The following is a 25,907-nucleotide window of genomic DNA, read 5'->3' as shown; positions in this document are numbered from 1 at the left end:
CAAAATATTATAAACTTGAAGACATGATAAATTTCCCCTACATTTCCACTTGATTTAAATGAGAACCTGCTGTGACTTCAACTTACGACCACAGTGTAGTCATTTTCTAATATTCCCAATATATCATATGTTTAGTAATCACGTATTTATTATAGTTCTTATACAAATGGAAGTGGATAATGAAGTAGGAGGACATCCCCTAATGGGAGCAAGTAGTTGGTGAAGAGTGGAGATTAATCCTAGAACCTCTCTCTATCTGAAATTGCTTATTTAACTCTAATCACAGACATATCTACAAATCCACAAACAAAATTTCATAGATCTTCTCCAAGGGTAAAAAAAAGCTCTTAAGTACTATATGTGACAGATAATTAATTAATACTAAAACACTTTTATATAGTAACCATGTAGAATTATTTTATATGTATGCCTCTTGTACATATTTAAATTATAAGAAAAATTTGTTACTGACATCATATTTTTTGGTGATCGCTGATCATAACTCTTTTTTTTTTTTTTTTTTTTTAATGAGACTGTCTCACTCTATCATCCAGGCTGGGGTGTAGTAGTGTGATTGTGGCTTACTGCAGCCTCTATCTCTCAAGCTCAAGCAGTCCTTTTACCTGAGCCTTCACAGTAGCTGGAAGCACAAATGCACACCTCCATGCCTGCTAATTTTAAAATTTACTTTGTAGAAATGGGATTCATAAATCTTAATGTCCTAAAATATTGGTGCTGGAAGGATTTGCTGTTTACATGTTGATAATGGGATCTAACTTCAAGATTTGTCAATACAATTGAAGGAGTCATTTATAAAAAGAGAAGCTATAGTTAAATTAATACTGAAAATATTTATTCTATTTGAAGGGCACAATGGTTTCTATATTCTTACATTTTAAATAGTCAATTGATTATTAATTTGCGATTTAGGGCTTAAAATATATAAAGAGAGGCTTTTGGTTCTCTATTACATGTTTGAGATTTTAATATATCCAAGTGGTGGCTGGGAGTGGTGGCTAATGCCTGTAATCCCAGAACTTTGGGACAATCCTTCCAAGGTTGGTTTGAGGCCAGGAGTTCTAGACTAGCCTGGGACATAGCAAGACCCTGTCCGTAAAAAATAATTAAAAACAATTTGCTGAGCATGGTGACCCATGCATGGAGTCCTCGCTACTTGGGAGCCTGAGGTTGGAGAATCACTTGAGTCAAGATGCTTGAGGTTATGATAAACTGTGTTGTCTCTGCACTCCAGCCTGGGTGATGGCACAAGAGTCTGCCTCAGAAACACAAAACAAAACAAAACATTCGAGTAGGAATAAAGGTGTTTTATTTACTTAATTGTAAAATTAATTTAGTCATTAAGTAGTTAGAAGAATGATTGTGTACAGCTCAGAACATGTAAACAAATGTGCTTCTTTTTCTTCATCTTTATTTCATTGTACATTAAAATAGCTATACAAAATATTAATATTTGATGTTATTATCTATATAGTAATCATTTTCTTTTTAACATGTCTCGCTCATATTTAAAGTGTATTTCTTATAAATGACATTTAGTAGATTTCCTTTTTTTAGCTGTCTCTCTTTTAAGTAGTGGTTTAAATATCTATATTTAATGTAACTATTGACATCCTAGATCATTTTCTATTTATCCACTTAATTATTTATTTCTTTGTTCATCCTTTTCTGATCTTTTTTAAAGGATGACTTGGGGATTTGTTTTTGCGTTCTATCACCTTTTTATTTGTATCTTTTTCTGCTAGTTTCTCGAGATCACAAAATGCATTTCAACTAATAACAGTCTAGCTTCAAAAATTGTCAGCTACTTTACAATGAGAGAGTGTTAAAAAACATATTTATTTCCTCCTTATTGTTGTCATATATTATGCTTCTATACATTCAGTAAACATGTTATTCTTATATTTTTATTTTACTTTTGAACAGTCAATTTTTAAAAGAGTTCAAATAAAATAATATCTAATAAACATTTTATATTTTAAACATATACTACATATAAAATATACATATTATGGTATGCAAAATAATAGCCTTAAAGAGATATCTATGTGTTAATGCCCAGGACTCATGAGTATATTATGTTACTTAGTAAAGGAGATTTAAGGTAGTTAACTGCTATGGTTTGAATGTTTGTGTCCTCTCCAAAATTCATGTTAAAATTTCATGCCCCAAACAACAATATTACAAAGTAGAACTTTTAGGAGATGATTAAGTTATGAAGGCAAACTCCACTCCAAATGATGCAGAAACATGTTGCTATCTTGGAAGCAGACAGCAGCCCTTACCAGACACAAAACCTGCTAGTGTCTTAAACTTGGACTTTGAGAAATGTGAGAAATAATTTTTTGTGATTTATATTAGTTGGTGCAAAAGTAATTGCGGTTTTGGCCATTACTTTTAATGAACAAAACCTTAATTACCTTTGCACCAACCTATAAATTATCTTGTCTGTGGTATTTTGCTATAGCAGCAAAAATGGACCAGGAAATTGGTATCAAGAAGGTGGATATTCCTATAAACACATACCTAAAAATGTGGAAACAGCTTTGAAAGTGAGTAATGAGTAGAGGCCAGGCCATAAAGGACTATTTTATGAAGGGCTGAGAAAAGAAGAGCTGTAGACAGATCCTCAGTCTTCTTAGTGATTATCTAAATGGTCATGATCAAAATATCGGTAGCAATGTGGACTGTAAAGGCCATTCTGATGAGGTCTTAGAAGGAAATAGAGAATATCTTACAGGAAACTGTAGCAAAGGCCATCCTTGTTACAAAGGGGTAAAGAACTTGGCTGCATTATCTCCATAGCCTAGTATCTTGTGAAAAGCAGAACTTATAAGCAGTGAATTATGATATTTGGTAGTAGAAGAAATCTCTAAGCAAAGTGTTCAGGGTGTTGCATAGCTTATTTTAACTTCCTATAGTAAAATGCAAGAAGACAGACATGTTTTAAAGATGGAATTTACAATTAAAGGAGAAGCATAACTCAAATATTTAGAAAATTCTCAGCTTAGCCAGATTACAATGAAAAGGTATGTTTGGGAGAAGACACTAAGGGTTTGGCCAAATGAACATTTGACAAGATTATTATGAATAAGAAGAAGGCAAATGCTGTTTATCAGGAAAATGAAAGACTGACTCTGCAGGCATTTTGGAGAACTTGGAGACTGCTACTTCCGTTATAAGCCCAGAATGCCAGGAACGAGAGGACAGAATGGTTTCAAGGGAGGGGCCCAGTGTTCCCATGGGACCTCAGGGTTTGCTGTCCAGGACAACCTCAAGTTTGTGCTCATCATATACCAGCACAGCATCCCTTGGCTTTGCAGCTGGCTCAAGCTGACCCAGGTGCAGCTTGGGCCACCACACCATAGGGCACAAGGGCTACAACTTAGCAGTAGCCACATGGAGCTAACTCCAGATTATCAGAATGCATGAGTCATAGAGACATAGCTACCTCAATCTACATTTCAAAGGACGTGTCAGAGGGACACAGGGCCACAGAGCCACTGCAGAAGAGGGGCTACCACAGAGATCTCCCACTAGGGCAATGCTTGGTAGAGCTGTGGGCACAGGGCTGCTCCCAAGAGTCCAGATCTGTAGAACCACCAGCCTGTAACGCCAGTTGAGGAGAGTAACAAGCATCTGACTCCAACAAGTGAAATTTTCTGCATGGGCTGGGCTCAGCAAAGTCATGGGAATTGTGGGCCCAACCTCCAACCCAGTATGTTCAGAAGTCAGTGCATGGAGTCAAAGAATATTATTCTCATGTCTCAAGATTTAATGTTGCTTGCCTTGTTGAGTTTTAGACATACTTGAAAACTGTCAGCGCTTTCTTCTTTCTTGTTGCTTGCTCCCTTTTGGAATGGGAATGTCTAGCCTATGCCAATCCCATCATTATATTTTGGAAGCACACGCCTTGTTAGATTTTACAGGCTTACAGCTAGAGGAGAATTTGCCTCAGGATGAAACACACCTTTCAGTTCTGCCCACATCTGATTCAGATGATATTTAAGTGAGATACTGGACTGAAATTTTGAGTAGTTGTTGGAATAAGTTAAGACTTTTTGGATTAAGATGAAATAAATTTATTTTATATCTGAGAAAAAGAAAAAACAAATGGTCACCATGTCTTGAATGTTTGGGTTTCCTCCAAATTTCATGTTGAAACTTAACCCTCAATACAACAGTATTAAGAGACGAGGTCATTAGCAGGTAATTAAATAATGAGAGCAAAGCCATCTTATGTAGAATTAAGGTTTTATAAAAGGTGGAGGCAACTGTGTCTATATCTTTTATCTTTCCATCTCTTATAGCATGTGAGGACCCACCATTCGTCTCCTCCAGAGGCCAAGAGTCACCCTCGACAGTCAGTAAACGTACCAGCACCTTGATCTTGGACTTTCCAGCCTCCAGAATTGTGAAAAGTAAATGTTTATTCTTTATAAATTATTCAGTCTGTGTTATTTTCTTATAGCAGCACAAACAGACCAGGGAAGTAACCCTCTGAACTAAGATAGGGAGTTGGTCCTGGATTATCTGGGTTGGCCCAGTGTGACCACCAGGGTCCTTCAAAGTGGAAGGAGGAGGCAGAGGAGATGAGTGATGTGTTCCAAAGAAGACCTAACCCACTGTTGCTGTCTCTGAAAATGGTGAATGCGAACCATGTGCTAAAGAAAGCAGGAAGGCAGACTCTAGATGCTGGAAAAGGCAAGAAAATGGATTCTCCCCTAGAGCCTTCAGAAACAAATACAGCTCTGCCAACACCTTGATTTTAAACCAGTAAGGTCAGGGTTCGACTTATTTACACAGATGTGAGATAACAAATTCATGTTGTTTTAAGCCACTGCACTGTGATAATTTGTGATAGCAGCAATACAAAACTAATAAACAAATATTTAATAAAATCAGATTTAAAAGTTATTTATTTTTATCAAACTATTTACTCTGATCTTGCCATTTTGTCACACAGATCAGCCTTTGTATCTGAAATCATTTTGCTTCAGCCTAAATAACTTCTTTAAGTATCGCTTTTAGGGCAAGTCTACTGAAGATGAATTTTCAATAGTTTTGTCCACATATAAATGTCTTTAACCTTTTGTTTTTTTGAAGAAAATTTTTGCAGTATAGAATTGTAAATTTTTTTTTAAATTTAGCACTTTAAAGATGTCCCGGCCAGGTGTGGTGGCTCGTGCCTGTAATCCCAGCACTTTGTGAGGCCGAGGTGGGCAGATCATGAGGTCAGGGGATTGAGACCATCCTGGCTAACATGGTGAAACCCAGTCTCTACTAAAAAATACAAAAAAAAATTAGCCGGGAGTGGTGGCAGGCTCCTGTAGTCCCAGCTATTCGGGAGGCTGAGGCAGGAGAATGGTGTGAACCCGGGAGGCGGAGCTTGCAGTGAGCTGAGATCCGGCCACTGCACTCCAGCCTGGGGGACAGAGCAAGACTCCGTCTCAAAAAAAAAAAAAAAAAAGATGTCGCATATTTTTTTCTAATCTTCACTGTTTATGAAGCAAGGTCAGCTATTTTTCTTAGTGTTATATACCCACATGCAATGAATTTACCCACTTCCCCAACTGCTTTTAGAGTGCTTCTATGTGCTTGGTTTTCAGTAGTTTGCCTATGCTACGTGAAAGTGAGGTTTCCTTTGTATTCATTCTGCTTGGGGTTCACAGACTTTTTAGATGAGTGGATTGATATTTTTTATGAATTAAAAAATTATCTACTATTGTATCGTCAGCTATTTCCTATGTTTTATTCTCTTTCTTCATTCCTTTTATGACTAAAATTATATAAACATTTGATTGATACTGTCCTACAAAGTCTTTATTTTGTTTTTATTACTCTTTTGCTTTCTTTGTATGTTTTAGTTTGAATAACTTCTATTGAAATTTCTTCAGTTAACTGATAATTTCTTCTTCTACATCAAGTTTTCTAATCTAACAAATTAAATCTCAAATTCTCATATTGTAACCTTTATTCATAGCGTTCATATTTGGGTCTTTTCCATAGGTTTCTACTTGTTGCTTAAAATTTTCATTTATTCACAGATATCATCCTCCCCCAGCCCTGATATATCATCATAGTTATTTTATAAACTTCTTTCAGGCTATTTGTACATCAGGTCCATCTTCATATTTGGTTATTTTGACAGTTTTCTTTATTTAGTAACATTAATTTTCTTCTTTATGTGTCCTACAATATTTTATTATATTATGAATATTATGTGGAAAAGAACTACAGAGACTGAAATAAATTATTATTTACACCTAGAAAAGGGTGGAGCTTTCTGTTAGGCAGCAGTCTTAATCTGTACTTAAGCCGGGCCTGGGCTTTGTCATTTCTTTAGCTAGAAACATTTACTACTGTATTCAAATAATTTTAGCACTGGTATGAGTCTCCTTTCAGCAGGACTTGGGATTTGAGTCTGGTAACACTCCAAAGATCTCTTTATGCTTCAGAGCCCAGCCACAAGCTTTCCAAACTGTGAGAATATTCAGTCTGCCTTAGATTCTGGCTGTCAGCTTTTGAAGCTGGTGAGGAGCTCTCTCCTGCCATGGATTTCTGTCTCTCAGATCTCTTCACTCCGGCTGCCCATTCCCCAGATTTGGAGTGGGGAACGCTGCAGCAAGGGATAGGCTCTTCAGTAAGGGGCTCAAATGTCTTAGATGTATTTTTCCTCGTTCTGTTTTTCTGTCTACAATTCTCTGCAATGCACTGATGCCTCAAAGGGCTCTCTCTGTGCAATCCTCCCTCTACTACTCCAAGTTTCCTCCAACACTCATCTGTGGTGTTTTTACCCTCCTTCCACTGCTCCACCATGAAGGTGATTAAGATCTTTTCTCCTCTGGCAGCAGATTATAACTTTTTTGGATTTTAGTTCATTCAGGTTTCTTTGGCCTCAATTTCCTAATAGATTTTAACAAAATAAAATGTTTCTGTGCTATATGACTTGTTTTCACTTAAACTGGGAGTGACACTTTACCAAACTTCTATATTTTTAGCTAAGTGTATAGTCTCATATGTTATTGCAAAACTGTGTTCACTTTATTTTTATTTTTTCTTTTTCATTAGATTAATTTATTGGGTTGTGAAGTTATTCTCACAATGAGATGACTGCATATTTCTGCCATCTTACCTATTTCTTTTTGTATTTTAAAACAATGTTGAAAAAATTCCTGCATGATTCCTAGAAATGGATACGTATTTACACTTAATCTACTAACCAGTAATGAACACATTAAAGTTTCTGGATAATTTACTCATAACAAATGTTCTTGGCAAAAACAATAAATGAAGTAACTATGTGATTAAATTTGAAGGTAATTAAAATGTTCTGTTACACTGAATGTTTATCTGAATTTCCCTTGTTTTGGTAGAAAATCACCAATATTTTATTAATTATTGATTTGTTATGATTTCTCCTTCCCTGGTCTTAACACATTTATTATTATAACATAATACTCAATTACATAATGGCATATGCTTCTTCTATTCCAGAGCATCTACTATCTTGTTTAAAGTTAGAGTAAGTATTTGTCACACACAGATCGACTCTTATAACTTGCCATTCTTTACCTAGTGTTCTCTAAAACACACATTCTGTCTTTATCTCTTGGAATATTTTTCTAATACTTCCTTTACTTTCTAGTAAGAGACTCAAACAATTATTGCCTTATTTTACAATACGTATTTTATACTTTGTTTGAAATCATCCATTTTTGTACTGGCATTTTCTCATATTCTGTCATTTCGCTAGCTAACACTCTGACAGTAGCAGCATTTTTCCAGTTGATGCAGTTACTTCTTTGTAAGAGGAGCTCCAAAGGATAACTGCTTTTATTTCATAGTTATACAACACAGAAGAAAATGGTGTCTTGTATTCTCTGGTGGCTTAGAAGTAAAAATTATTTCATTCACTTCATCAATTTTAAAAATACATGGTATTAAGCCATACATCAAATTATAGCTCATATTTCAAAACTGTTTCATCTTTATTCTAGTATATAATAACTTTTATGTGAAGTATATCCTGCAGATTGGTGTTAGAAATATTTGCCTCTGAATATGACTTCATTTCTTAAGAAAAGAAAAAGGATATTAGAGGGAAGGTAGTCTCCCTCCCTCTCTCTCTCTGTCTCTCTCTCTCTCTCTGTCTCTCTCTCTCTCTCTCTTTCTCATTCTCATAGCTATAAACAATCTACCAGCCTACCAGTTCCTTCGGGATATTGACTACTATTCTTGTTTCAAAAGTCACCAGTCTCAAAAGTTCTAAATTTAAGACAAGATACTTTGTGATAATAATCTAATTATACCCCTTTCTTTCCAGAGCCTTGGGAAATAGGTTGTTATGGGGACATGAACCTAACCATCAAGCTTCTCAAAATCCTAATGCTGGAATCATAACTTAATGGATTATACACGGAAGGGATGGAAATGGCCTATTTTGTTAAACAGATAGTGCTGACATTTTTACAAACAGCAGTTGTATTTGCACACTTTACATTCTACTCTAAACATTTCAAGTCTCCAAACTTGCAAAGCTTGAGATTTTTGTTCCAAAGGGATCATAATGTTGCACAGTGTAAAGGGAGACAAAAGGCATAGGTGATTTCAGCAGAAAAACAGTTGATTCAATTATTCTCATGGTATTAGTTGAGTGAGGGAGAAGAGGACTGGCCAATGCATATTGATTGATTTAAAAATGCAGACCGAAGGGAGGAAGAGAAAGCAAAGGCTGCCTTTGTGAAGTAGCTCATAGCAGAACATTATGATGTTTGTGCTGATTTAGTTGTACCTGGAGCAACAAAAGATTATTAATATTACTGTTTGAGTTTCCTCAGGTATCTGCATATGGGATATGGTTTAACAATAAGCAAAATTCCAGCCCTGGTGTGTATGGTTAACTTTTATCGTAACGGTGCTAACTTGCTGTCTTCTTTATCCACAGTTTATTCTAAATAAAATTTTGCATTTGGTGAATACCCACGAGTGGACGATAGTGTTCAAATTGTTTAAAAAATATCATTTGTGGCTGGGCAATATTTTAGAGTATGTTATTGCATGCTTTTCTTATCTGTATGGTTTGACATTTTCCTTTCTCAGACAAGATATATGGCATGGCCTCAGGGAAGACATGAAGCAAGACCAAGGGCACTATTCAAAAGTTTGGGATTCTTAACGCTCTCCTTATTGGTACACTCAATCCACCTTGCCCCCAAAACTTAAGCTCTAGATAGAATTTCTATACCTGATTGAGAAGATAGAAGTGATATAGGGAGTGTGAAAGAAAATATGTTTAGTATGAAAAAAATGCACAAGGAAAAAAGCATTCTCCCTCTGAAGCTGAAAAGAGATTTATTGTGGCTATGCACAGTAGAGAGGTCTGTGACTCTGGGCAATTTGAATCGTTCCTTAGGAACAGTGCAAAAGGAATAGCTGAATGGTCATCACACTAGAAAAATTGGATCATTGGTCTGTTTGCATGCATGACACTAAAGCTACTAAGGGCCTGATGGCAGGGACAGTGGATGTCTTGTAGTAACATGTGTGCAGCTGTGTAATCTCAGTATCCAGAGAGTCCCCACTTCACTTCTTGTCTACAATAAGCTCCCCTGTGTCTTAGTACAGTTTAGGACTCTAAATCTCTGGTATGACTAAAGAAAAAAAGAAAGGGTGAACAGAAGAGGTAACAAAATAGAATTAAGATTATAATCTTAAGGATTCAGTGGTCAGATCTTAAGTTGAGCTACTAAAAATAAATGACCATTTCTTATATACCTACCTTCGTAAAATGTGGTTCAAAGATGCTCTGGGAGCTGGGGTGCACTGGCTTTCAGTGAGAGGCCAAATGGGAAGATCTCTTGAAGCCAGGAGTTTGAGACCAGCCTAGGCAACATAGTGAGAACGCATCTCTACAACAAGTAAATGTTAACAAACTTATCTGGGTGTGTTGGTGTGTACATATTGTCCCAGCTACTGGGCTTAGGTGGAAGGATCACTCGAGCCCAGGAGTTTGAGGCTGCAGTGAGCTGTAATGATGCTATTTCACTCCAATCTGAGTGACAGAATGATATTCTGTCTCTATAAAAACTAACAAACAAACAAAAGACATGCATACTTGCATGCACAGTATGTTAATGAGTGGCTAGGAGAATTAATTTCCAATTTTAAATGCTTTTGTCATCTGGATGGAGTACTTCCTTATGGTTCTTTAGGCAAATAAATGTTGATTATTTTCAGCTGCTAAAGTTGAGCTTCAGAATCATGTCAACATTGCTTTCAATAATTCAGTCTTCTTAAAATGAAAGCAACATTAAGAAATAACTCCATAGTATTCCATGGTGCATACGTATCTTATTTTCTTTATCCAATCTGTCATTGGTGGCCATTTAGGTTGATTCCATGTCTGCTATTGTGAACAGTGCTGCAGTGAACATTCACGTGCATGTGTCTTTATGGTAGAATAATTTATATTCTTGCTTATAAGTAAGTGGGAGCTAAATGATGAGAACTCATGGGCACAAAGAAGGACACAGACAATGGGACCTACTTGAGGGTGGAGGGTAGGAAGAGGGAGAGAAGCAGAAAAAATAACTCTTGGGTACTAAACAGAATACCTGGTAATACCTGGATGATGAAATAATCTGTACAAAAAAACCCTGTGACACAAGTTTACCTATATAATAATCATGCATTTGTATTCCTGAACCTAAAAAAGGGTAAAAAAATAAAAGAAACGGCTCCAAATAGAGTCATGCTTCAGTGTCCTGTTGTCTATGGGAAATTATACCTGCATGAAGTTCACATAATAGATACATCAAATCAATCTGTTAATTGTTTGATCAGTCTAGGACATAGCCATATATGGCACTTTAAAGTTTGATTAGTTTTTTTCTATCTTTTCATACTGTGAATTTGAGAAGGTGAAATGATTGGGGTGGAATGGAGAAGAAGTCAAAATTAAAAGAAGTCAAAGAGGATGATGCTAAAAGACTGACGCATTTCTCAAATTTAATATGTTTCTTTTCCTAATCAGGGAGTCATAAAGTTCCTTTTGTATAAATCGGATTTTAGTGTCATGTATAATCTGATGGTTTTGTTGCCTAGCCCCTTCCTTTTACAACTGTCAATTTCATCATTATCTCATTGTGCTTTATAAAGTTGCCACTCTTTTTTTTTCAAATTATTGTGACTCAGTAATTATACATATTGTGTGTGTGTGTGTGTGTGTGTGTGTATAAAACTTTAGACATATTTTAATAATATTTTCTTTGGTACCAATTGGCTACAAATATCTTCATGCATGAGAGTATTTTAAAGGACACATTTTAATAATGGCAAAATATTAAATGACTTACCTTAGACTTTGAAATCTGACACTTTGAATCTGAAACATTATCTCTGTATGGTAAAATTAGTTAATACAGGTATAGTACTTAGAAAAGTAACCTTAAGTCCTGCTAAGTGTTATGTAAATGTGTGCTATAACCATTTTTGAATTATTTTTCAACTTTTTATTTTGAAATAATTTTAGACTCATGGAAAAGTTGCAGAAACAGAGAGTACCCTGTACACCCTTCACCTAATTTGTCCTAATGTTAACATCTTGTATAACTAGGATACAATTATTGAAACCAAGAGTGATATAATTACTAATAGAAAGTCAATGGTTTTTGGTGTTAAAACACAAGCTATCTCATCCCACCTCATTGACTGTGTAGTTTTAATATCTCCTATATATGGTGTGTCCAAGCTCCTCATCTTCAAATTAGAAACTGGAGTGGCAAACTGGAGTGGCATTTCTTTGTTTACTTGGACCCCAACTAGATAATATCTGCAATGTAAGTAACTTTTTAGACAGAAATCTTAACACATGACCTTACTTTCTAAAAGTTAGGCAATTAAAGCCAGACACAGAAAAGCCTGAGCCCAATTTAATTGCTTTTATTTGACTATTTCCTAAACTACATATTAGGCTGTTTTAGATAATTGTATACTGACTGTATTTTCTACCATATTAATCAAGTATCTATTATAGGCCAGTCTGATAATAGAAAAAAATATAAGACTTAATCTTCCCTTTTAGTGAGACTACAGCCTAGTGGATTGTCAAATGATTTCTCAAGATTGATTTGTGTGTAGGGTCAAATGTGAACCTGTCTATGGATCACAGGCAGAGAAGGAAGTAGTGTCATCTGCACTGTGCAGATACAGAAACAGTCTGAAAACAAACACTTTTTCAGTGTTCATATATTGAATGGAAAGCCTCGTGTCTCCAATAAGCATCTCACTTGGACATTTATAGCTGAAAAAGTTACTTTATATAAATCAAATAGCTTTAAGACTCTATTTTATTTCCACAATGCTTTTAGAGGGACATGAGTGAGAATCATCATGCAGGACTTGCTTAATGTGAACTATATAAATAAATAAAAATTACAACAATGGAAGAGGCCCTGAAATTTATTAAAATGAATCTATGTATAAGATTATGGAAAAAATGTCATTAAAAGTAAATAGCAAAGTTTGTTTCAAAAGAAAAAAATTGGTGGGAAGTCAACAAGTAATTTTCTTGCAATTTTTTTTTCTTATCATTTAAATAGCCCTGTTGAGGGAAACACTTTTATTCTCAAACTGGAATAGGACTTGTAAAAGCTTACAAATGTACATGGTGTGAATCGAAGCTTATATTTTTGAAGATATAGATAAGTATGTTTAGGGTGGACTAACAAGTGTCATTGAATTTTTACTAATAACAGGTTATGATCTTAAAGAATATATGTTATAAACAAAACACTTGCTTCTACAGAATATCAGAGTAAAACAGGAGAAAGGCATACCATAGGATTGAAGAAAGACTTGGCTCTTGGCTGGGATCAATTTCTGATATAATAAATGATTTTAAAATTTTTAATTAAGAATGAGAAAAGTGTAATTTTATTTTGTAACTAATGTCAGATGAAAAGGAATATGAAATCAATATCAGAATATTAAGAATTTAGGGAATAAGGCACTGATAATATTTAACATTGATACAAAAACCTAACACATTGATTATCTGCTTCCAAAAGTCAATAAAAGCTAAATGATCTCTGGAAGATAGATATAAATGGGGCTCTTACAACCAAAATAAAACACAGCAAGCACACTAACAAACACAATAAATCATCACCAATCTGAAGCTAACAAAAGTCACAGATTTTTTATACATACATTCTCAGTTAGCGTAAGTGAATTAATTGTTTTCTCAAGGTATCTTAATAACTTTTAGCCTCAGGTTTCACTCCTCGAACATTCAAAGGGATTGGTCAAATGCAAAGTCAAAGCTGATGAACTGAGAAGCAATGACATACACTCAGCTGAAGGAGAATTTTATATCTGCTGCAAGGAATCTTAGAAACTTTGTTGTTAAAAAGAGCTAAAAAGTCAGCATTGCAGAATCCTCATTTGGGGGTTATTTTTCTCATTTCAATTAATCATCTAAAAGCACAATCAACTGAACAGGCTTCCTTTGGAAATCCTTTCTCTGTGGCAATGTACCACAAAGCAGACAGTTTAACTAGATAATTTTATTAGGATGCAATTAACACTTGGAGCCCAAAAAAGCATCCAACCCATCTTTTTATTTAGATCAAGTGAAGAAACGCCACATAATGTTTCCATAGCAAGGTTCTGACAGCCAGAGAAGCGTTGACAGGCACTGTCCTGTAGTGACAAGAAATTACAGTATAAAGATATATTTAAAATCCCTATGTTTGAATGAAGTTAAATTTTGTTGTAAAAAATCCACAGCCAATCCTTTTCCAAAACAGCTAAAAAAAAAAAAAAGCTGTGGGTCTTTTACCCAAAGTTTTAGAAGTGAATGTAGAGGAAAAAGGCTTCTTTACAAGTTCTCTCTAAAATGTTGCTCTGAAAGTGTTCGTAAGACTAAGAATCACATTTTAGATCTAAATGACAGTGTGTTTTGTTATAACTGAACTAATTTTGCTTTAGATTTGACACTTGAATGTATGCTTCTGAACAGTCTAGAAATTGATAAAGCAGAAATTCAAAATTAATTTGGTAAGACCAAACAGTTTGGATATGAAGATAATTCAGTTAATACAAACATAACACACAATGCATTTTTTATCAGCCTTAAAAAAAAGGTTTTATTTGGTAAAATGTGTTCTATATTTATTGAAGGCATGTTTTTTTTGTATCTGTTCTCCAGGAGGTAGGTAAAGGGACTGAGAACAAATCAATGGGCATCATGGGTCAATGTAGATGGAAACCATAAAAATTTAGTAGAGTTAAAAATATTCACTATTCTTTGATTCATGTGAAATATTCTGAAACTTCCAGTCATATTGCCTATGCTATGGTTAAATGATCGTGTTCACTCTAAAATTCCTATTGAAACCCAATTCCCAATGCAACAATGTTAAGAGGGATGGCCTTTGGAGGAAGTAGTTACATCCTGAGGGCTTCCCCCATCTTGGAAGCAGAGACAGCAGCCTTCACCAGACACGAAACATAATAGCACCCTGATGTTGAACTTCCCAGCCTTCAGAAATGTGAGAAATAAATTTCTATTATTTACAAATTGCCCATCCTTTGATATTTTGTGAAAGCAGCAAGGACGACAACAGAAATTTGTACTGAAAAGTGAGAGTACTGCTGTAACAGATACCTGAAAATGTACAAGCATCTTTACAACTAGGTAATGAGAGGCTGGAACAGTTTTGAAGTGAATGCTAAAAAAAAACACCTTCAGAAAAAGCCACAGAAAAAGTCTGTGTTGCCATGTATGAAGCATTAACGAAAACTCTGGTGAGGGCTTAAAAGAGAGCTGCACAGAAAGCATTAGTCTTAGAGATTATAGATGTAGTCATTAACAGAAAGTTGGTAGACACATGAAGAGTAAAAGCCATTCTGGTGAGGTCTTAGACAGAAATGAGAACTATTTTATTGGAAATTGGAGGGTTCCAGGGTACCCATGGGAACTTGGGGATCACTTCCCATGGCTACCTCATGTCTCAGTTCCCCACATTTCAATGTAGCTTTCCTTGACCCCGCCAGCTGTGGCTCAAGAATGCCCAAGTGTTACGCAGGCCTCAATTTCAGAGAGTACAAGCAGTAAGTGTTGTTGGCATCCACAAGGTGCCACCTCTGCATGTGTGCAGAGTACATGAGTTGTGGAGATATGACTTTCTCCACCAGGATTTTGAAAGTTACTCAGTGAGCCTCAAGGCCCAGGCAGAGATTTGTCACAAAAGTGGGTCAACCTCATAGTTTCCCCTCTAGGACAATGTCTAGCAGAGCCCTGGTTGGGGCCACTGCAGAGAGCCTTAACTATGGCAATGCTTAGTGGAACCATGGTGTCAAGGTTGTCCTTAAGAACCCCGACCTGTAAGGCTCCCAATGTGCCATGCCAGCCTGGGTGAGCTGCGGGCACCTGACTCCAATTCCTGATATATGTGGAGTGGCTGTATCCAACAAATCCATGAGAGCAGTGTCACTAGGAGCCTTAGGTTTCCAACCCATGCCTCAGTCTGTCTGGAAGATTAGAAATGGGGATGAAGATTATTCTCAAGCATTGAGATTTAATGTTGCTTTCTCTGTTGGGTTTTGAACTTACTTGGTACCTGTTGCCTTTTTCTTCTTGCTTATTTCTCTCTCTTTTTTTTTTTTTTTTTTGTTGGTATGGTAGTGTTGAATGGGTTTTGAAAATGTATGTCATTTGATCACAGTTAGACAGCTAGTAATTGATTTGACCATAGTTTTGTGTCTGATGAAGTGTTCACACATGCACACATGTACACACACACACATACAGAGTGTGTACACCTGTCCCTCCTTATTTGTGGTTTCACTTTTCATGGTTTCAGTTACCTGAGGTTAACTGTGGTCCAAAAATATTACATAGATTTCTAGAAATAAAAAAAATTCTAGGTTATAAGTTGCACACAAGTCTGAGTAGCATGATAAAATCTTGTACCATCCTGTTCATCCTGCTTAAAATTATTCCTTTGTCCAGTGTATCCAGGCTATCTACACTACTTGTCTATTAGTCACTTAGGAGCCATCTCAGTTATCAAATCTACTACCACAATATCACAGCATCTGTGTTCAAGTAATCCTTATTTTCCTTAATTTTCAATTTTATTATTAGTGATTGTTAAACTTTTACTCTGCCTAACTTACAAATTAAACTTTATCATAGGTTTATATATATAGGAAAAATATAAGATATATAGGGTTCAGTAATATCTGCAGTTTCAAGCATCACCTAGGGATTTTGGAATGTGTTCCTCCCAAATAAGTGGGGACTACTGTATATTCTGAAACATGCATTGGGAAATATGAGTAAAGTAACTGGCATTCAGTGACAAATTCAATGAAAAAGATTGAAACAACAAGTTGTCTATTGAAACAACAAGTTGTCTATTATCTTCTAATAATTGAAACAACAAGTTGTCTATTATCTTCCCCCATCTTCCCTTTAAATTCTTCTCAGCTTCCCCTTCACCTTATTCTCCAAATATATGAATAATACATTATTAGGTGTGAACTGAAAAATGTTACTGACAATGATGTCCAATGTGAGTCAGTATGATCATAAATCCACAGATATGCAGAATACATGCTTCATTCTTTCCTCCTAACAATTATGAACCAAAAAGCATAAATAATTTTCTGGTGAACATGAAGCAGTACATATGGGAGCATCAGTACTCTCTCATTTGGACAATCAAAAATATGAATTAGGGCTAAGGATAAAAGTAGGTCTTAGAGACAATGCAAAAAACATGACAAACAAGCTCCCTACACTCACAGGTTCCTACTGTTATAACATGTGTAATGTGCACCAGTTATTACACATGTAGCATAACAAAAATGGAAGTAAAAAAATCTCCAGAAGGAAAATAAGCAACTCAGCTTCTCTGCGAATACAGGGAGCACTTCTCTGAAGAAAGTAGGATTGAAATTCAAAATTTTAGAATAATAACATTACAAGAGAATCATGGAAGGAAGAGTGTGCCAGACAAAAAAGACAGCTTGGGGAGTAAATGGAGGAGGTCATAAAAGAAGAGAATGGCAGCCTAGGTATCTCCAGGAGAATGGCAAGCCATACAACTTTAGAGGAAGGCTGGAACCAAGCAATACCGTTGTTTTTTTTTTTTTTTTTTTTTTTTTTTAACTATGCAAATATTTTGAGAATGGGGATCCACTGAAAGCTTGTAAGCAGTGATTAGAACAACTGATGCATACTCCAGTTGCTGAGTACAGACAGGAGACAAGCAAGGATGGAAACAAGGAGCTCATTTAAGAGGATACTGACACTACCAACCAGAAAAGATGATACTTTGAAGTATAGCAAGACAATGTTAAAGGAGGCTGTAGAAGACGGCTCAGATATGATTAGATTATTGAAGATGAGAAGAGGGAACAGATGTGGGTCACTCCCAAGATTGTGATTGCAGTGATTAGATAGATTGTGGTGAAACTTATTGAGGGTGGGGATGCTGGAGGAGGAGGAGTTTTGTGAAATGGTTAAGTGCACTTTATGATATATATATGTGAGACTTTTAGAAGGTGATTGGGTGGAGCCCTTGTGGATTAGATTAAAGCCCTTATTAAAGGGCTCAAGCAGTTGAGTTAGCTTTTTTATTTTTATTATTTATTTATTTATTTATTTTGCCTTTCTGCCCCTTCTACAGTGTAAGGATACAGCGTTCATCACCTCAGGAAGATGGAGTGCCAAGGCATGATCTTAGAAGCAGAGAGCAGCCCTCACCAGACACCAAATCTGCCTGGGCCTTGATTTGGACTTCCCAGACTCCAGAACTGTGGTAAATAAATGTTGTTGTTTATATTTCATGCACTCTCCAGTATTTTGTGACAGCAGCATGAATGGAATGAATTTGAAATGTATCCAAATTTGTTAGAATGATATTTCACAGCTGTCAGTCACAGTTATGGATACAGACAATTGGCTAAGCACTGGAAGTCTGCCAGTTCATACAGTACCCTTATATTCCCCGTGAAGAAAGAGAGATGATAAAGCTAAACATAAATTATTACTTTATGTTTGCCTGATAAATTCATAAAGCATTCTTTGGTAGATTCCATGTGAGTCTCACCCTAGGGATAGGCACCTTTTATATGGGATCTCTTTGGCTCAAAATAGTTGTATTATAGGTATACTTTCCTGCTAAGGATAAACCCCTGAAGATCAATTATCTTTAGTATTCAAAAATTGTTCTAATCATAATGCAGATATGACAGGCAGTTGGCAAGGCATTTTGTTTATTGTTGGCTGGTATATATTTCTGTGGCAGGAGTACTTTCTGGAACTGCTCAGATTTCCCCTTTTTAAGAGCAGCTCTGACTGACCCAGCATGGGAAACCGAAGACCGTTCTGACATTAGTTTTCCCAGAACAAAGTGAAATCAGCACTGTGTTAGATAGAGCCTAAGGGAATGACCCAAGGGCAGATCTCACGAAAGCCTGACAGGACCTATGCCATCAGCTTCAGATGCTGCCTTTGATAGTCTGATGAATGTTATGAAGGTGTGTAGTTTTGCATATTTTCTAGACACAGCATTATTTATAAGCTGATAAATAACCATTGTTTAGACATTGACTGTTTAAAATTACATGTTATCAAGTAAATTGCTTTGTTCTTTTTTAATAATAGTTCTCAATGCTGGCTGTGCATGAGAGTCATTGAAAGAATTGCTTAAAATATACAGGTATCCAAAAGTCATCTCTGAAAAGTGTAGCTCAGTGTGACTGAGGTAAGGTGTGTGTGGTGGTTAATATTCAGCGTCAACTTGATTGGACTGATGGGTGCAAAATATTGTTCCTGGGTGTATCTATGAGGGTGCTGCCTAAGGAGATTAACATTTGAGTCAGTGGACTGGGAGAGGCAGACCCACCCTCAATATGGGTGGCCACATGTAATCAACTGCCAGCGTGGCTAGAATAAAGCAGGCAGAAGAAGGTGGAATGGCCTGACTTGTTGAGACTTCAGGCCTTCATCTTTCTCCTGTGCTGGATGCTTCCTGCCCTAGAACATCAGACTGCAAGTTCTTCAGCTTTTGGACTCTCGGACTTACGCCAGTGATTTGCCAGGTGCTCTTAGACCTTTGGCCACAGACTGACGGCTGCGCTGTCGGCTTCCCTGCTTTTGAAGTGTTGGTAGTCAGACTGACTTCCTTGCTCCTCAGCTTGCAGATAGCCTATCTTGGGACTTCACCGTGTGATCGTGTGAGTCAATTCTTCCTAATAAACTTCCCTTCATATATACATATATCCTTTTAGATCTGTCCCTTTAGAGAACCCTGACAAATACAGTGTATAAGACCCAGGACTCGGTAGTCCAAGAAGTGTAAGGAGTGAAAGGCCCAGGACTATGTATTTTTGGTGTTTCACAAGAGTCTCAGATGCTGCCTGGGAGCATATTCATATTTCCTGCTGAGAGTCAGTAAATGCTACCAAAGCACTTGGCTAATATCCCGTGATAGTTTCTTGGTGGCTGTATCCGTGGCAGAAGTCCTCAGGAGAATGATCTTTTTACACATTTCAAGACTGCAGAGAAATACTTCCAATGCTGAAAATAAAAGTAACTTTTGGCTATAAAAATGACTCAAACCCATCCCTTTGAGGCAAGATAATAAATCTCTATGAATTTGTCCCTGAGGAAATCCTTTCATTTTCAGAGCACTTTGCCATTTTTATAATGGGGGAAAGAGCAATAAAATGCTTGTGGCAAAACAGCATTTCAGAGCTGGACTTACTGACTTCTCTTGAATGAAAGTCGATGGTGTCGGTGAAAATTGTCCCTCCCCTTTGGACACCAAAGAAGGAATAATGTTGTCATATTCTTTTCTATTAAGTGCAATAAAGATATTTCAGCTTTGGGAAAGAGAAATATGCAAAGTCTTAATATATTCATGTACCTATTTTGTCATTTTAATAGAATAATGACAAAGTTGATATTTAATGAGAAAATCTCTTCCCTTTTTTGTCATTCCTAAGGATGTTGGGTATGAATCCTTCATCACATGGAAACCCAAGTAATACTGATTCACTTCTAAGAGATAACTTCTACCTAATTTTTAGATACGCTTGTAACTGTGAACAAGTTATTTAAACTCCATCTCAGCTTCCTTATTTGGGAAACTAGGGTATTTGGTGATATTTTCAAATTATAGATAAAATTTAGCATGCTGTATTTCAAGGTGCAGCAAACTGCGTCCCCAGGCCATAGCCACTGGCCACCTTCTTTTTTGTAAATAAAAAGTTTTATTGAAAGCCATGCTCATTCATTGATACATTGTTTATAGCTGACTTTGCTTTACAACAGCAGGGTGTAGTAGTTGTGACAGAGACCTTATGACACACAAAGTCTGAAATATTTGTGATATAGTCCTTAGAAAAAGTTTGCCAAGTCTCATTTTATACTGTTGGTTACATAATATCTAGTTGAAAATTGCTTTAACTGTAATGGATTAATTATTTCACATATCCAGATATAGGTGGTTCCTTACATGATGGTTACTAATTAAGGAGGCTGGACTTTCTTTGAACTCTTATATACATAGGGCTGACCTTGCATTCATTTCCCAGATCCTTCTCTGAGATTCTTCAAGTCATATGCCTTCTACCGCTGCCCACAAACTGAAAAGCCTCCTTGAAGTCATTTAAGTTTCAAACTGTGAACCTGCCTCACCCAAAGGATATTCCCTTATTAATGAAAAAGTAAACAAACAAGTCACATTTATACTTTTTTTCATAAAACAAATTAGGTCTGAATATTTTAAAATTCTAATTTTGTTTCTAAAAGTTTTGGGAACACTTACCATGATTTTATTCAAAAATAAATTTTTGCATCTCAGACAGCCGAGGATATTTTCCCAGTTTCTCCTTGCGTCAAGATAAGTTTTATTTATTTTTCTACTTTCACTGCATTAATTTAGGAAAGAAAGAGTATTTTATTAACAAACAATTGTTTGGTTATATGATTTTCTCTTTGAAACTGACATAATTTTGCAGGTTAATTTTCATGAATGATGTAAGTAAATTAAAACTAAGATTCTTTCCAAAGCTGCATTATTAGAAAGTACTCTGAAATCAAAAACAATTACTTATCTATGGCTGACAACTGATTCTATTAGATTACTCTGAATATTTTATCTTAGAATTGAGAAAGATTTACAAATGGACATTTTTCAGCAAGAAAGTAAAGCGAATTATATTTCCAAGCGTAAAATTTTATGTCTACATATATTTTGATAAAGCAAATTAAGTAGAAATATAGTATTATTGAACTTGTTGATTGGAGTATACAGTTTATCCTCTAGCTTTAGTCAACTTAAATTCTAATGGGTGGACCACAATAATTTCATGTATCTTACACAATTTCTCTATACAACTGTGTTGATACATAAATACATATTTAAATAATATTTATATACAGTCTTTATCTGTATATATTTTGGCTGAATGTCTCTGATTAATAGATCAATCTTTAAGAATCAACTAAAGACCAATGAACTGAATTAATAAAATATGCATATATACATAATTAGGAGAACCATGGCCTACTGGTTAACAGTAAGGGCTTTGAAGGTATATTTCACATGTATTTGTTAGCCATGCAGTCTTCTAAATTTCAGTTCCTTTATCTGCAAAGTTGGATAATAAAAGTGGCTATATTGAGTTGTTTTAATAATTGCAAGTGTAAATGTGTATAAAGCACTTAGAATGATACCTAGCATATAGTAGGTGTTCCATAGAAGTAGATTACTGTCATCATTATTATAATTCCATGTTGAAGAAGCAAAGAATAAAACAAGTACTAGCCATACTTCAAGGTAACAGAAACTATAAAATGTTTGTTAAAAAAGCATAAAAGTGTCAGATGTATAATGTGATTAAAAATGAGCAAGAAATCTGAATAGAAAGTTCTCAAAAGAAGACATACAAACAGCAAACAGGCATATGACAAAGCGTTCAGCATCATCGATCATCAGAGAAATGCAAATCCAAACTGTAGTGAGAGATCATCTCACTGCAGTTAAAGTGGCTTTTGTCTAAAAAACAGGCAACAACAAGTGCTGGCAAAGATGTGGAGAAAAAGGAACACTTGTACCCTGTTGGTGGGAATGTAAATTAATACAGCCACTGTGGAGAACAATCTGGAGGCTCCTCAGAAAACTAAAAATTGAGTTACTATATGATCCTGCAATCCCACTGCTAGATATGTACCTAAAAAAAAATCAGTATATTGAAGAGATAGCTGCACTCCTATGTGTATTGCAGCATTATTCACAATAGCCAAGATTTGGAATCAACCTAAGTGTTCATCAACAGATGAAAGGGTAAAGAAAATGTGGTACATATACACAATGGAGTACTATTCAGCCATAACAAAGAGTAAGATCCTGTCATTTGAGACATGGATGGAACTGGAGGACATTATGTTCAATGAAATAAGTCAGTCACAGAAACACAAACTCTGCATGTTCTCACTTATTTGTGGGAGCTAAAAATTAAAACGATTGAACTCATGGAGCTAAAGAGTAGAGTAGAATGATGGTTACCAGAGGCTGGAAAGGGTAGTGGGGATGGGGGGAGGTAGGAATGATTAATGGGTACAAAATTACAGTCAGATAGAATGAGTAAGATCTAGTACTTGATAGCACAACACAGTTACTACAGTCACCAATAATTTACTGTATATTTTAAAATAAAAATAGTGTAATTGGATAGTTTGTAACACAAAGACAGGATAAATGCTCGAGGTGATGGATACCTTATTTTCCCTGATGTGATTACAATGCATTGGATGCCTGTATCAAAATATTTCATGTACCCCATGTATAAACATATACACCTACTATGTACCCACAAAAATTTTATACACGTACTAATATATACATCTACTATGTATCCACAAAAATTTTAAAAACCCTAAAAACCAATATAAAAAGCATATTTTTATAAAAATGTAGCATATTAATGCATCTTATTGGATGCATATATGTATAGATATATGCATATTTACATGTATATTAATATACTGGTATATTATATATTTATGTGTATGTGTATGTGTGTATATATGTATATATCTTATATATAATACCAGTATATTATTATAGTAGTACATACATAGATATGTGTGTAATATACATATACATATACATACAAGTTCACTATGATGACACTACAAATATTCTTTCTCTTTGCTTAAGCTCAATATGTAATAAAAACACAAAGATGAATTTAAGAGCTAAATAGAAGGAGCTATGGATACAATTACCATGAACACAGCACAAGGAGATAACAATAAAAAAAGTTGGTAAGAGATATGGGGAATAAAGTGAGATTTAGCATATGTCTAGTATGATTTCCATTATAAGTAGAGAGGGTGAGTTAGGGTAATGTGATGAAGAGAAATAATTCAAAAAAAAGACGGAGATGATGAATGAATGAAGGGCTGAAATAATGAAATAAAATGAATCTTCTATTCAATAGCTATACCAACTGTGATAATGAAAAGTTAAGACATACAAAGGAATATATTAAAGAACCTAAATTGAGTAGAGGTACAAGTAACAGCATAGATACATTGCCAAACCATGCTGTTGAGCTAAAAAAAAATCATGATGTGTCCAAAGGGTTTGTGTAACGTTGACTCTATTTAGATACAGTTAAAACCATAGAAAACAATTTTTTGAATATAAACAATAAATAAAAGAAAAAACTCCATCTTTGCTCATACTGTTTATGAATATGAATGTGTGATGAAAGTTTAAAACAATTTTGGAAAAAATATACAACGAATTTAGTAAGGTCGAAACTGACATGAGATTTAAACTGTATCTCAAATATTTTGTCTTTAAATAAATTAAAAAAAACTGAGGCCAATATAGTAAAATATTAACGTCTGCTAATTGATAGTGTTTGGTGCATAAGAGTGTGTTATATTCTTTTCTATACATTTAAAATATTTCACCTTTAAAAAAATGTCCAGTTCTGAGAAGCTTTAGGATTTTAAAAATGATCATTCTTAAGAAAAAAACTCCTGTGAGAAATTCATCATTAATTAGGTGATTAATTCAGAACTTTGGAAATAGGAATTTTTTTTCTTTGCAAAAGACCGAAATAAACTGGACTACGAGGAATGTATCTAATCTCTCAGAAAATTAAGGAGCTATGTCCGTCTTGCCAGGAACTGAAACTGGTTCCAGAAAGTCTAAGAATTTCACTGCTGATACATACTCCACTAAGGGTCATTTCAAGACACATTTATAAACCATATGCTCCAAATTCAACCTTTATCCGCACAATTATAAAATGATTTAATGTGGAGAGTCTATTAATAGTTTTCTTAGGAATTAAACATTTCTTCACTGAAAACACAAATGTTAAAGTTGAAGCAATGAAAACAACTACATGCAAACTAAATGATGCAAAATCATGCAAATGTTCTTTCTCTATGCTTCAGGTCAATCATCTGTTTTTACAAGAACAGGACAAAAGATGGGAGCTCCTATAATAACAGGACAAAAAGGGGAACTCCTTTTGTATATGTAATGATTTCACTATGTTTTCAGTTTGCAATGCAGTTAAGGTTCAATGATAAAAGCAATTTTACAGGGGTAAGGGTTATGTGGAATATCACAGACAGGCGAGGCCCGTCTCTTCTGCTTTCATTCCTCCGTGTTGCTGTTGTGCTGATACAGCAGGACTATTCTAGAAGCAGGGGGAGTGAGCACTGCACTTCTAGTGGTGTCACCTTTTGGTCAGGATATTAGACTAAGGTCCCTTCTTGATTCTGGTCACTGATGGAAGGAGGTTATCGAATTTTAAAAATCTTTCAGCATTACAGCCAACACAGTCTGTTGGTTAGTAGCACGGTGTAAAATGTAGATGACATAAATTAACTCTCTGCATCTTTGTTGTGTTCTTTTTTAAAATAGTTTTTAAAATTATATCCACACATATATATCCACTGAATAAAATTACCATGTACTCAAATATCTATACCTATATCTAAAAGTTGCAATTACATCACTCAGGAGTAATCATTATTAACATGCTGTTTACTTATATACTTACACATATTATTTTCAAAATACAAATTGACTCATATTTCACAAGTAATTTTGTAATTTCAAAAACTATTTTGCCTAAAAATGTATAGTAAATGACTTTCTAGATAAATACATATTTATTCATTTTTAACTGTTTACTACCGTTTCAGTGTATTTCCATTGTATTTTAAGGTTTGGGGGCTCTGAACATTTTTGTACACATATTCTGCATGTGGAACAATGTAGAATTGTAGCATCCCATGAAAGAAACCTGCGAAGAAATAAAGCAGAGTACTTCTCAGTGACAAAACTTCTTTACTCTGACCTTGAGGAACTGATCTGAAAACCAGATCTCAATCATATCCCTTTTTAGAAAACATTACTCCAAACTTATTCCTGTACAAATGAATCCCAAACAAAAAGTTACTAGTTTTAAATTAATAAGACAATGTTATACTGCTACATTTTCTATAGCCCATAAATGCATGGCAATTGGAAGAATGGGCTCTTTAATTAAAAAGATGATAATGATGATGATACTGATTATACTGAGAAATACCGCTACTACTATTTAAAAATACTAAGCCTGAGTTAACAGACTGTGAACTTATTAGTAATGAAATGACATGTTGTGAATTTTACTCAATTACATAAACTTAATGCCTTCATTATATAGTCTTTGTTGATGTTATTAGCAAATAATATAATCAAAAGATTATATTTAAGGTGATTGACTATTTATGGTTGTGAACAGTTTGTGAAAAATAACAAATATCTATTTCAGAGCTACTTCTCCCA

This window comes from Chlorocebus sabaeus, chromosome 22 (assembly GCF_047675955.1).
Source record: "Chlorocebus sabaeus isolate Y175 chromosome 22, mChlSab1.0.hap1, whole genome shotgun sequence".
Classification (NCBI taxonomy): Eukaryota; Metazoa; Chordata; class Mammalia; order Primates; family Cercopithecidae; genus Chlorocebus; species Chlorocebus sabaeus.
The sequence above is the reverse complement of the archived record's forward strand: the minus strand, read 5'-3'. Positions refer to the sequence as shown.